The sequence below is a fragment of the Mixophyes fleayi genome, chromosome 4 (assembly GCF_038048845.1).
Source record: "Mixophyes fleayi isolate aMixFle1 chromosome 4, aMixFle1.hap1, whole genome shotgun sequence".
NCBI classification, from domain to species: domain Eukaryota; kingdom Metazoa; phylum Chordata; class Amphibia; order Anura; family Limnodynastidae; genus Mixophyes; species Mixophyes fleayi.
The window spans coordinates 105,972,664-105,986,292 of record NC_134405.1 but is presented as its reverse complement, the minus strand read 5'-3'; the positions used below and the strand labels follow the sequence as shown (position 1 = coordinate 105,986,292).

Sequence of the window (13,629 nt, the reverse complement as noted above, 5' to 3'; positions counted from 1 at the left end):
TGATTAGATTCACTTTTTATTCTCACTCTTTGCATCAGTGACAGACTTGCAGAGATAAGTGTAATGGTTTTTTTGTATCCATTTATTTGCACTTATTAAGGCCTAATATAAATCCGGTCATTAAAAAATATCAACTTTCATAGTCATGCCTTTATTTATCATATTTAGTGATTATTTAATACAGAGCTGACTTATAAGCAATACTCTAACTGATTTCCCTGAGAACTTAAAATAGAAATGACGTATGTAGAATAAGGCTGTGGTTGTGCAATTGTGGGGGCCACAATGTCTGTATCAGGACAATCTGTTTTTTATTTTGATCCTGAACTGATAGACAAATATTTAAAAAAAAATACAAAAGAAAAATCTTCCACATATTCAGTATTCTTCCACTTTTACGCAGTTAGAATGAAGTGACTCACCATGCCTGAAAATGATATGATCATATCTGGAATACATACAATTAGTTGTGGAATGCTCCTCCACAATATTTGGTGATAACATTTCTTCCTAAATGAAGATAAAACACTAGAACTGGGGATTGGTATTCACAAATAATGAAATAATGTACACATAACAGTGAACAGTCAGGGCAGCATTCCAAACAGATGGTAAGACTGTTTATTCTACAGCATTACTACTAAATGCCTAATAAAATAAATAAACAGCAGTAAAAAGACATGTCCACATTTATAACCCACTACATTATTTCATTTTATTTTTACCAATTTCCTTTTCAATATATAACAAAACTGGTGAATAAGACAGAAGACGATGTATTTTGACAAGTGCTAGAAAGCAGTCATGCTCATAACACAATTTGCATGGTTGCTGGTATGTTGACTTATCCATTATGGCAGGCATAGCTTAATTATTGCTGATGAATACATCCATGTGCTTGGATGTAACCTATTCTCAAAGGTACATGATTCTGCCAGCACAGGTTGATTTAATTATGGAAACATTTTCTAGGAGTTAAATGAATAAATTGATATTCCTTCATTTAATGCTATACCTCTTAATTGCTATAACTACAGCATAGTTGTCAGACGCCATCCCCGCACTCACCATCAGTGCCAGAGACGGACGCCTTCCTTTGCCGGAAGCTCAGTCCGTTGCTAGGCGGCAGGATGCCGTCCTCTTCCTTCAGGGTCTTTTCATTGCTATGCGCTCGCGTCTCCGGTTCCACGCAACGGTACGCTTCTCTGCACTTCATGTCGGTGGTCAGCTGTTCAGGCCGCCGCCTCCACTGCCACTAATCAGGGAATGGGCTCCACTATTTGAACCTGCCCCTAACACTAGGTAGGCGCCAGAGTATCTAGGTCTTCCTATGCTCCAGCGTTCCAGCCTGTTTCCCTGCTCTCTGACAGACCTCCTGTGTACTGACCCGGCTTCCTCTGGTTCTGCTTCTGGATCTCCTTTCAGGCCTGTTTTCTTCCACTGTATCTGATCTTTGGCTTGCTGACTCCGATTTGCCTTTTTGAGACCACGTTTTCCAGTACGGTTTGACCTCTGCCTGCTCCACCACATCTGTTCACCATCCACTCCGCTGATAGCTAACTTGGAGGGCCGCAACCTGCAGGTCGCTTGCAGCAAACTCCAAACTCTCTTGCGGAGGTCCCTGACGAAGACCGGGGGCGTGTTTAGACTCCGCGCCTCCTAGCTTAGCGGCGCAAATATCAGCAAGTGGCCTTCAGTCACTGTGACTTGTGACAGTAGTTCTTTTAAATGTTCACTGATATAAGGTTAATATACCAGGAAAGATGGAGCAAACGTCATTGTTTAAAACAATGTAATTTTTAGCTTCTCCTGATTTACATGCTTCAATAATAAACTATAAATTTGCAAGGTATGTTTATAAAAAGTATGAGAGGCAGACTGCAAAGGAGTAATTTCGACGTTCTTACTGGTCAAGTCCATGTAGCAAAGATAGTCCATGCCAAAGTTAAAATAAACAGTTCTGTAATGTCATGGAAGTGGTTGACCTGGTAAACAGCCATCTATCTCAGTTGTAGCTATAAGCAAATAGGGGTACTCCAAACAAAGAAAAATTTATATAATGTCAAAATACATAACCATGTAGGCAAAGGTGAAAGGAATTGAGAGCAGCTCCTTGCATTGGATAAGACATGAGAAAATCACCGTCCCTCAGCTTAATCAGTATCTAGAGATAAATACAAAGATCCAAATGGTGATCACCTGAGGATTCTAATGGGGTGAGACTGAAACCACATCCCGACACCAACAGGTGACACCTCATATTATGAAATGCACAAGTGGCTGAATCAAAATGTGGTTCAAAAAAAGGCATATCAGACTACAAAAAAAAGTAGAATCGTGCTCCCCGCTGTTTCACACTGGTGGGAGGATCAGTATAAGGTGAAACCTGCATGAATCTATGAATCCATAATGCTGGCTGTCTACAATGCAGACTGGAGGTGGTATGTGTTTTCATGGCACACATTAAATCCCTTAATGTGACAAGAGCAATGTTTCAATACCATAATATATCTGAAAATCATTGTTAATTGGATGCATCCTTCCCTGCTAACAGAGGACCCATTTATGAATGTTTTTTTCTGTAATATAATGTTCCATGCCAGAAGCCTATGAAAGTACTGTGAAGACTCCAGGACAATGAAAGTGTATTCAGCTTAATGCAGTGGCCTCTCCAGTCACCAAATTTCAATTCAAGCAAGCATCTGTGGGGCGGAATTGAACAAGCAGTTTAACACTATGGACCTCATTTACAAAGTGCCCTGGATGTCCTCCACAAATCTCCTTGGTTTTACACTGGTGTGCCCAGATCATTGAGTGTTAGCGTAAAAGAGGTGGAGTGCCGCATATGCGGCCCTCCAGCCTCCAAAGGGGCTGCACAGAGGAAGGAGCAAGAGCACAGTACACACCATTCTCCTCCACATATTCTGCGTGACCTCTCTGCAGTGCATAGAGAAGTTCATGTGAGGCAGAAGTCAGCTGTCTCCATTCTGAAAGCAGCCGGGTGCAGGTAAGAGCTTGGCAGACCGCTGACAGGCTGACAGTTGCCCACCGCTGGCTGAGATGGTTTGCTCAGCACATTTCAAGGTGCATGCCTTCGCAAAACTAGAAGAGTGCCTAAGTTTTCAGGCAGCCAGAAAAATCTGAAAAGTCCTGTTCCTTTAGAAAAACTAAAAAACTTTAACTTAATAAACTGTTTTTATTTTTTTTTCTTACATACTGCTCGGTTTAACCTCATTTATACCTTAAATTAATCACAGGAATGGAATAAGACCAGATAAGGTCCCTTTGCAGATTAGGAATGGCTGTGCTCCCTTCTGCACAGCAAGGAATGCCACAAAGGATACGTCCTCATCACCTCTTTATCTCATTCAATAATCTCTCTACAAAAAATTAAATATTGTTTTTGGAATGCTCCACAAAAGCACCTGTGTGCCTACTGTGTGTGTGTGTACTTACTCAACCCATCACCTCTTATCGCCCATACAAACTTCTACTACTGTTCAAATGCTGCCATCTTTGCTCTGTAAAACGAAGTGCTTTTGTGGAAATCTATATATACCTGCACAAATCATTGTGCACAGATCCACTAATGGTTTTGATGTACATCTCAGCAATTTTGCACTTCGCTTAATACCTCCATTCAATTTGAAAAGCCAGCATTCCTGTAATACTTTGACACCTTGCTGCAGTGGTGGAACTACCACCATTGCAGTGGATGTGATGACTACAAGGCCCATTGATGTTGATTCATCCTTCTGATGGCCTTACTCAGCTCCTCTGGGCATGCATGGGGGGTGGTGCATGTTCAGTGAAGCCTTGTTTGGGCTTTCAGTTCGAAACTGAAGCCCATTTATGACAGATAATTATACTGAATATATCTTAATGCTTTTTTTTTTTAATCTGCATATGTAATGCTCAAACCAGTTGAAAGCTACTAACATATTAAAGAAAATAGTCTCCTGAAAAAAACGAAAATTTAGCCCATTACTGGAAGATAAAAAGCCTATACAATCTATTATTCACACTAGAAGAATTATAGAATTCTAAAATACTCCATGAATTATACAGCAGCGTCAAGTAATAACTCTGGTTCAGCAAATCACTTAGGGAGGCTCCGAAACACCTACAGCATGAGCGGGCCTCCAAAGTTAGGATATGCTGAATGTTGCTCAATATACAAATTGATATATACATGGTGGCAAATATATTATAGTCATATCTGATGTTATGTCTAATTTACAGAGCCATATCTGGTGCACAGTCTAATATGCAGAACCATACTTGTGAAGCTGGAAACTCTGCATGACAGCTGAATATGTGAAGGTTCTGAAGACTGTTGCTGCTATTGGAGCATCTCTGCTATGCATCTTACAAGTACATTACATATAATGCAGATGCTCATAGTAGCAACTGTCTCCACCAGCTCCACTCAGTCAGCAGACATGTGAAGGTTCTGGATTAGATAAACAATGCCAACAGGTCATACTGCTCTGCTTCCCTACCCTGCAATCACTGTTACTGAAGGAAGTAGACACTAATATATATTGTATGTACAGCTCTAGTTGTATAAGCATTCTATGGGGCATATTTAACAAATAATGATAGTGTACTATCATACACCTACCATTAAAAAAACGTCCCTTGGTCCACCCCGCATATATTTAAGAAGGGTGCATCGACGCAGATATCGTGGATATCTACTGCTTTGCATTCCTTTTTGTTTTTGGGAGCAGTCACCATTCTACAGTTCTACAGCCGCAATCTAACAAGTTCCGAAAAAAAGTTTTTTTCGGAAACTTGTCATAAATGAAAAATGTCAGTGCTGTCAGCTGTACTCCGAAGAGTAGGGCTGGACAGCGCATGTGTGGAGGAATCACATGATCCCTCCCTGTCACTCACCACTCTGTCTCTACTACTATAGTTGCAGAGACATTACATTGAAAAGTCTGCCAGTGATAGGTAGAGGTGGGAATTGATAATTGAGCTGGAATGCTTGAAAGAGGCCAGCACACATGGTCACAAGCAATCCAAAAAGTAAATACTACTCCATCTTCTAACTGCACATGGGCAAATAATGTATGAAGAGAAGCAAAGAACACATGGAGGAGATCCAGAGACAGCACATTCCAAAGAGGCAGGGTAAGTATATTTATTTTTTATCACAGAAACAGCAGTTTATCGGAACTGCTGTTTCTGTGATCCGTTTTTCATAAATTTGAGAAATAGTTCAATCCTTATCCATGCGATAAGGATTGATAACTATTTTTCATTTTTGCCGAACATTGATAAATGTGCCCCTATGTACCTTCATTTTTTTCACCTATGCTGTTCAGTCATAAACTAATCTTAACAAGCTTCAGTGTCTTGGGCCTGGATGGCTGGTCATCTACAATTTAATCTCAGTGGCTACTTATCTCTCTACTGTCTTTTTATGAAATGATGTCTTAACTGATTAGAGAGAAGGAAGTTCACTATGATATTTACAACATGTTCTACTGTATATGCTAATAAGTGTAATGATGGTTAATTTAAAGTAATTTATAGTCAAGCTCCAGATAATAGTCTTAACTTTGAATGTCTCTCTATAAGCACTAATGGTCTCAATATACCTTACAATTAGCATTTTTATACATTTAAAACAAAACAATCCCATGGGAAAACAATATTAAACATCCATATTTAAAAAAAAAGCCTTGAAGTTCAGAATGTTAAGATTACACTTAAGTATGCAGAAACAAAAAAAGGTGTGACCATGCTTCACTACCAACTACCCCTTTGAATAGACCAGATGTCTACAGACTGGTAAGGAAGAAATATCATTCTAAAGGGGATGCTTACACCCAGGCCCGGCGCTCCCATTAGGCAAGGTTAGGCACCTGCCTAGGGCGCCGGGCTCTGGAGGGCGCCACAGATGAAAAATTTCTTTAAAACTGTGCGGCGACCGCTGACCATACCTTTCACGGCCACCGCAAAGCTTCACATACATCCACAGGGAGGGACTATTGCTCATCACCACTGCCGCCTCTCTGCTCCGTCTCCTCCCCTCCACTCACTGTCAGACGGAGCAGAGAGGAGGCAAGTTAAGGTAAGAAAAGACCGGGGGGGCCGCCAATTTTAAAAAAATGGGGAGCGGGGCGCCGATTTTGAAAATGTGCCTAGGGCGCCAAGGACCCTAGCACCGGCCCTGCTTACACCATGTGTACATGTGTGCAGTACACGTTGGCCCATGAGTCAAGAGGATTGTGACGAAACCAGATTACCCAGAGAAACTGTACCTCGTTTGTCACACTAATAGGGAAAGAGTTACTATACTTTTAATGCCTGGTTTCCTCCTTACAGACTTTATTATAGTAGAAATATATGTTGCAGTTAATGCCCCCAGTCAAAAGGGAAAGATGTATTTGATGTGCTTGCATTATGTAAATCCAGCATGCCGAGCAGACCTCTCTAAAGTATGTTTTAAGGTATAAGCACATCTCAGTATTATACACGGAATATAGCTACTTGCAGTGTGTTTTGTGTAAACCATATGTGCATATACTATTTGGTGCTAGTGCCATTATATTGTAACTAATGATATTGCAAAATGTAGCCATGATGTTGGCTCAACTACTGTATTCCCTGGGTCACTGGAAACTGCCATGTTGTCATTAACTGTAGAGGGTATTTTGTATCAGGAACCATTTGTGTCCCAGATTGTTCATTAACATGTAGCAATATGTCCCCTGTATGTGTATGTATGCAGACATGCAATTACAATTTCTCTGCTATGATAGGCAGCAAACATGCTATCTCCAGAGCTGTGGTTAATTCCATCACACACGCCCCAGTGTGTGCAGGTATCTAGACATCTCATCTCTGCCCCACCTCAGACGTTATGGCACCCTCTAGTGCTCAACACTGTGACTAGCTTATAAAGTATGATGAAGGATGGCTGAGAGAGATTGAAACACCTTGATCACAAACATTGAGCTGGATCTGTGGATTTGTCAGTGAGGAGAGTACTTGGCGCAGAGCGCTATGTGATCCTGTATCTCAGGACAGGAGACACAGGAATGCTGCCAGCATTAATTCACAATAGGACAGTGTACCTTCGCAATTCAATATTATTATTACTACTATTATTGTTTATTTATAAGGTACCACAAGATTTCCACAGCGCTGTACACAATACAAAATAGTAGACCATACAGGGTAAAACAGTACATAAAAATAAACAAGAATTACCAAGACTCCCAAAGCTCCAAGCATAGCAATTATAGTGAGGCTAGAGCAGATGATATGGTAGAGACAAGCAGGAAGAGGACCCTGCTCATAAGAGCTTACATCCTTACAGGGGGAGGGGAAACAGACAGCAGCCACAAAGGAAGTCAGTAGGGATCAAGCGCAGGAGGTGTGAGAACGGACAGGGAAAAGAGAGGTGAAGAATACCAGCATGGAGATAAGCAGTGGAGAGTCTCAGGCTGGAAACTAAACCCCACAAAGGATAATTACCAATCAGGGCTTAGTTAGTGTGTAATCATATGGCTGTAGTTTGCGAATATTACTGTATTGCCTCAGCTATTTGTACCCACTTGGGGACACCTCACACAGGTGGTTTCACAAGGGTCCATGCCAGCATGAGGGGAGAGCTCAGGGCATAATCTGGCCAGCCAGGGTTTATCGGTGTCAGCCCTGGTCTACTGGAGTCCTGCTCTGGCATTGGGATCTTTACTTGTGGCAAACCAAATCTGCCTCTGTACTAAGTGTCCTGCTACTAACATCAGAGATCAGCCCCCTGCCCTGACTGGCTCAGCTCCCTGTTCACAGCCATTCTGGGCAAGGGCCTTATCCCATTTATACTCCCTTCTAATCTGGCCAGCTCAACCTCCCTGGTGTAGGCTCTACAAATGTGCAGAGCCCGTGCAAGTGGCAGACTGGGTAGTCTGCCTCCCAAAGCAATTGTCTGTAGAGCTGCCTAGCAGGTATGTGTGGTTATAAAGTAGGATAGAGGATATTAGTTTAGTGTAGTGGAGGGTTCAAATGTAATCCACAAAGGGGGTTGTTAATGTAATGTAGTGATGGGTATTAATGTAATAAAGTGGATTGATATTAAAGTTAACTAAAGGGGGCTATTAATGTAATGTAAGGGCTATTTTTATCCATGAGAGACTGCTGATTGGCTGCACGTCAATTAAATAGGCGGACTTGCTGGAGTTTATCTCATTTTGCGCCAAGAGCTCCTCAAGAGCAGTCAGTTTAGTCTTTGTGGGATTTTTATTTCATGGATTACATCGGATAAAGAACAGCAAAATATTCCAGATTTAAGTATTTAAGACCACTGCACTACAGAAAAAATATGGGCACTGTAATTTTATAAATAATAATGGGGACAAAGTATTTATTTCTAATACTAAGGTGGCACAAATCTTTATTTCTAATACCACGTGGGCACAGATCGATATTTATAATTCTAAAGGGGCACAGTTTTATTTTATTACACAAAATGGGAACAATCATTTTTTTTTCTCTAAGTGAGCAAACACTTGTAGTGGCCAAGATTTAAATAAAGATTATTTCACAGCTACATAATTATAATATATCTCTGGTTGTTAAAATTGGAACCATCAAATTGGCAATATGGAAAGCTTTACCTTTAAATTTTCAAAGGAAAAAAGCCCAATTAAAAATGGTAAACATACCAAAATAAAGGTATCCTTTATCATACATTACATTGTTAACTAAACATTGATATTATTTATTGTTGCACTCCAAGTTTATTGAATTTATTTGGGAAGGAAAAAAACTGATTTTTTTTCAAAAAGCTGATCCTGCCCATTAGATTTGGTGGCCAGGTGTGTCTGCATATCAGACAGATAATATAACAACAATATATAGATAACATTTAGAATGGATAGGAATATTTGACATAATCTATTATAGAAAAAAAGGTTACAGCGTCCTCTTTGTTACATAAAAAAAGTTACACAGGCTCTTTTTAGAGACGTGGGTGGCTTAGAGAGACATGCATGAAAAAACAACTTGAACTATAAAGTTCTTAATTCCAATCCAAAAGAAGCCCGAGTTCATACCTGGAAGGTTAGCAAGATAATATGTGGATTGGGAAAGTAAATATTTACAAACATTACAGGATTCAATGTAACCTATCTGCCTTTATTACATCTCTCTACTTTGATTAATTTATGCAACTAAAGCTCAGTACATACTACAGAAAATTACTGCAGATGTGATTTTGTAACAATTTTACGAATGACAAAGTCCCAATGATCATGCAGATTTATGTGCACACACTTACACAATTTACCATCAGAACTGTAATCTTCGTCTCTCATAACCATCTGTTGAAAAGATCCTGACTCTATAGAGATCTGCCTATACTGCTGGTTGTGAGTTCATACACACTTCCACATTTGCCCGATATCGTTCCATCGTTGATCGTAATTTTTAGGAAGTTTATAAAAATCAAATCAACAGATGCAATGTGCTTTTGAACGATAAAACATAGTCATGGAATGCAATATCTAACCAAACGGTCATTTAACGTGTGATAGGCACGCTAATTGCATGGATTTTCTGTAGTGTGTACCCAGCTTAAGAAAAGTTTTACTTTCTGAAATGTATTTAGATTTAATATTGGAGAACTATGAATAAAAATTTTCCAACTCCATTTTTACCTATAATATCTAAATTTATGACAGAAAATGTGGAGGGAACAGCATTATAACATTTTACATAGAGAATTCTATGCATTTAACATGAATGCTAAAATGTATTAGGTCAAAAAAATAAATATCCAAAATGTTATGTGTTTTCTACTAATATTTTTCACTGTTTTGGTACTGCCATAACATACAGAATTATTGGAAATAAATCATCAATTTTATTTTTAAGCTCAAGAAAATCAATATACTGTACATGTTTGTATTTTAGGCCTTCTTGTTTTTGTTCAGAGGTGTAGGTCTCAGAGAATATTAATCCAAATAAATTTTAGATATGGCATTTTATTTTATTGGTCTAGTGAAATTGCTCCTATGCTGTAAAGGACTTTGGACTACCTATTTGACAATTTTGCTGCCAATATGCTTAGCTGGGAAACGAGCCAAAACAAATCCAAGTTTTTGTTGGAAGTGTGGAATTAACCTCTATAAATTTGAATCAAGCCAAATCTCAAAGACAGAGGTATGAATCTGAATAGGCTCTTTGGAGGTTGTATATTAATCACATATGTGCACTGGTACATGCTGACTAACATCTATGTAAAAAATATGTTTTATTATATGTTTATGCCATTTTAGTAGTTTTCATTCTCATCTTTTTGTTCCTCTTAATAATTTTATTCTTTTAATAGTTTTCTTCTTTTGCATTTATAATCTATATATTGGTATGTTATCAAACTTTATATTGATATTTGATTTTAAATACAAGATTGTTTATAATGATGTTTAATAAAGAGAATCAATAAAACTTAGAAAACAATAATAAGCGTGGTAAATTCCTAGCAAGCATCATTAAGGCAAAAAGAACAAACACCCACGTAGCAGGAATCAGAGATAAGAAATTAATTTTTCAAAGAGACTATGGAGTATATTTATAAAACCTTTAAAACTTTATAAAAGGAAAAGTGAATGTGTTGCCCATAGCAACCAATCAGATTCAAGCTATCATTTATCTAGTAAATGCTAAAAAATTATAAATAGAATCTTATCGGTAACTATGGACAACACCTGCACTTTTTCTCTTTAGAAGGTTTGATACATTTACTCCTATAAGCACATAAAACATGCTTTCAAAGTGTTCTAAAAACAAGGTACCTCTCACCCAGGGCTGGTAATTCATCAGCACCCCTCCTTTTAAAACCTCAACAGCCCTATACAAACCATAACAAGCTCTATCTCTTCTTAAAAAATGAAAGAAGTCATTAAACAAAACATCAGGTGGGAAAAGTCCTGGGTATGATGGCTTTAATTTAAAAAAATATTTAAAAAATAACTACCCCCAATAATGACTAAAGCCTTTAAAATAAACCAAAAATATAAATATAGGTGAACAAATAGCAGAAGCACATGTAACTGTTCTGCCCCCCAACAGAGTGCTAGACAGTGGTGCCAGCTATAGGTCAAGTTTATATTACTTAATATAGACTTTAAACTTATTGCTAAAGTATTATCCAATAGGACAACACAAGCAAAATGATTACTGTTATAGTTAGTGCCAATAATAACTGAATCCCACTAATATTATTAGCTATAGACACACAAAAGGCCTTTGATTAGATAAATTGGGAATTTATGTTCCAAATGGACTTCCCCTCCACATACAGATAATACATTAACATTTGAAATTCAAGTTCTACAGCAAGAATGAAAGTCAATGGCACTTTATTAGACAAATTCTGTCTGACTAATGGTATCCAGCAAGGATGTCCATTATTACCATTGCTCTTTAGCCCAACCTTAGAAGCTCTGGAAGTAGCAATCGGACAAAACCAAAGCATATCTGGGCTCACCATAAAAAGGAGTAAAAGTTGCCATTTTCTGTCAACGAAACATTACTTATTGTCACAAACCCAGCCAAATCTCTCTCCTTGGTTCTCAACAAACCAGTTAATATTAGTAAATTAACCTTTTTTTTAGACAATCCCTACCAAAAACGCATTGGGTGTCTCAACGCATCACAGCAACATAAAGGATTTTAAAGCAAAATCCATCCATTCCAGTGGCCCTCATCAAACATAGATTTAGGAAAATAAACTGACAGCTTGCACATCTTTACTGTTCCAGGCCAATTACGCCCCTATGCTCTCAATAACGAGACATGACTTGTGTTATGTGGCATATCCATTTCATAAACTAGTATCCTCTTTTGTGTGAAGGAATACCCAAGAATTAAATCAGATGTCTTAACAGGCCATTAGAAATTTGGGTGACTGGGGATCTCAAAAATTTCAACATACTATCAAGTCTCCATTTTAAGAAGATGAAGAAATGGCGAAGATTGTGGGTGTAGAACTCCATAATGGGATATATCTTTGTGTACCCGTGGAAAGCAGCTAGAATCTGATTCGTTGCTATAGGCAACATCTACACGTTTTCAAACCCGCCGTTTAGTAAATCTAGCCCTAAGTGTTAAAAGAATTTAGTGTTCATCTAGAACTAAATGGCATAATATCCTGAAAGACATACATCAGTCCTCTAATTGTGTGCTGACTCTAAAGACAAATTCCACAATTTTCTGCTAGTAAAACACATCTCAACTACTGAGCAGAAAGAGTTGGAGAATAAGAGAATATACAGTAGTTTCAAGGGCAGAGGCCCAGCTGATTTTTAAACTCAATACATTAGCTGCACTAAACTAAACCTAATTTTGATTTAGGCTCTTATTAAATAGTTACTATTGATTTTATGAAAATACATTAATCTACAATCAGTTTTAATCAAGTATTACCCAGTTACAGAGAAAAAGCTGCTTTAAGTTTTTTAACAATAATGTTTTTTATCATTAATGTTTTATCATGATGTGCTGCAAGGCAGCCAAATTTAAAATATGCAGACATTTGTACTAGGATGGTGGACTCAAAATTGCAGTATAAAAATAAAGCTGCCCAATATTTGTATGTTACAAGCAATTTTTTTTTCCAGCATCCAAACAAAATACTTTCGCAACCTTGCATTGCAACATGATTTGTCCCTTTAGCTGGATTTGTTCTTAGGTATAAATGAGGTCCTCACTGTTTTAGTTTATTTTCTTAATCTACTGTATTAGCACTATGCCTCATCTGGAATCCCCAAAACAACTTATTTGTATTGTAAGTTTAATTGTAAGTTTATTGTTTGATTTTGGTGTATGGTATTATTTATGTACCAGTTACCATCATCATCTTTTTCTTTATTCTTTACCCCCCTCCAGTGCTCCCATTTATTTTGAGCCTAATCAAAAATCTTAAAACTTCAATAAATATGGAAAAAGTACAAGGGAAGTCCTGATATCACTGGATCCTTAATTAATCCCAGAATACAGAGTCTCAGTGTAAATGAAATATCATATAAAAAAATCTTTTTAATATATCAATTGTATGTTTATAACTACTATGATGATTATTATTATTATTATTATTGCACTAACAAAGTTTATTTATTAGCAAAGATGTACAAATGTATATGAAACTTCCCATGAACGAGGAACTATAGGGTTAAATTGATCAATGTGTTACCAATCGATATAGACCAATGGAGACCATCTTATAGGTATATAGGGACATCAATAATTGCAATTATCTACTCTTGATAAAGTTCCATCTTGGGAATGAAACGCGTTGAGGGGGTAGTTGTGAACATCTACATATGTACTAAATTGTAAGTACCGATGCTCGTTTTGTATAGTGGAATAAAGTTGTTTTATTTATCCATTACTTTGGTCTTCTCTTGCCGTTAACACGTGGAGTGGATCCCACTGCTGCAAAACGGAGTAAAAGAACATTTCCCGACGAGACGGATGCTTGCAACATCGAGGGTGATACGATTTACAAACACCCAAGCATTGTATGGACATCAGCCGTGAGTCTAGTTGAATGCCATCCTTTGCAGTTAATGCCCCCAGTCAAAAGGGAAAGATGTATTTGATGTGCTTGCA

The 13,629-nt window shown here is 38.0% G+C and overlaps 1 protein-coding gene across 1 annotated transcript in view; it reads right to left on the bottom strand.

Moving 5' to 3' along the window:
• The window catches only part of FAM227B (family with sequence similarity 227 member B), a 408,110-nt gene that overhangs the window by 49,032 nt on the left and 345,449 nt on the right, over positions 1 to 13,629 (bottom strand). The window lies entirely within an intron of this gene.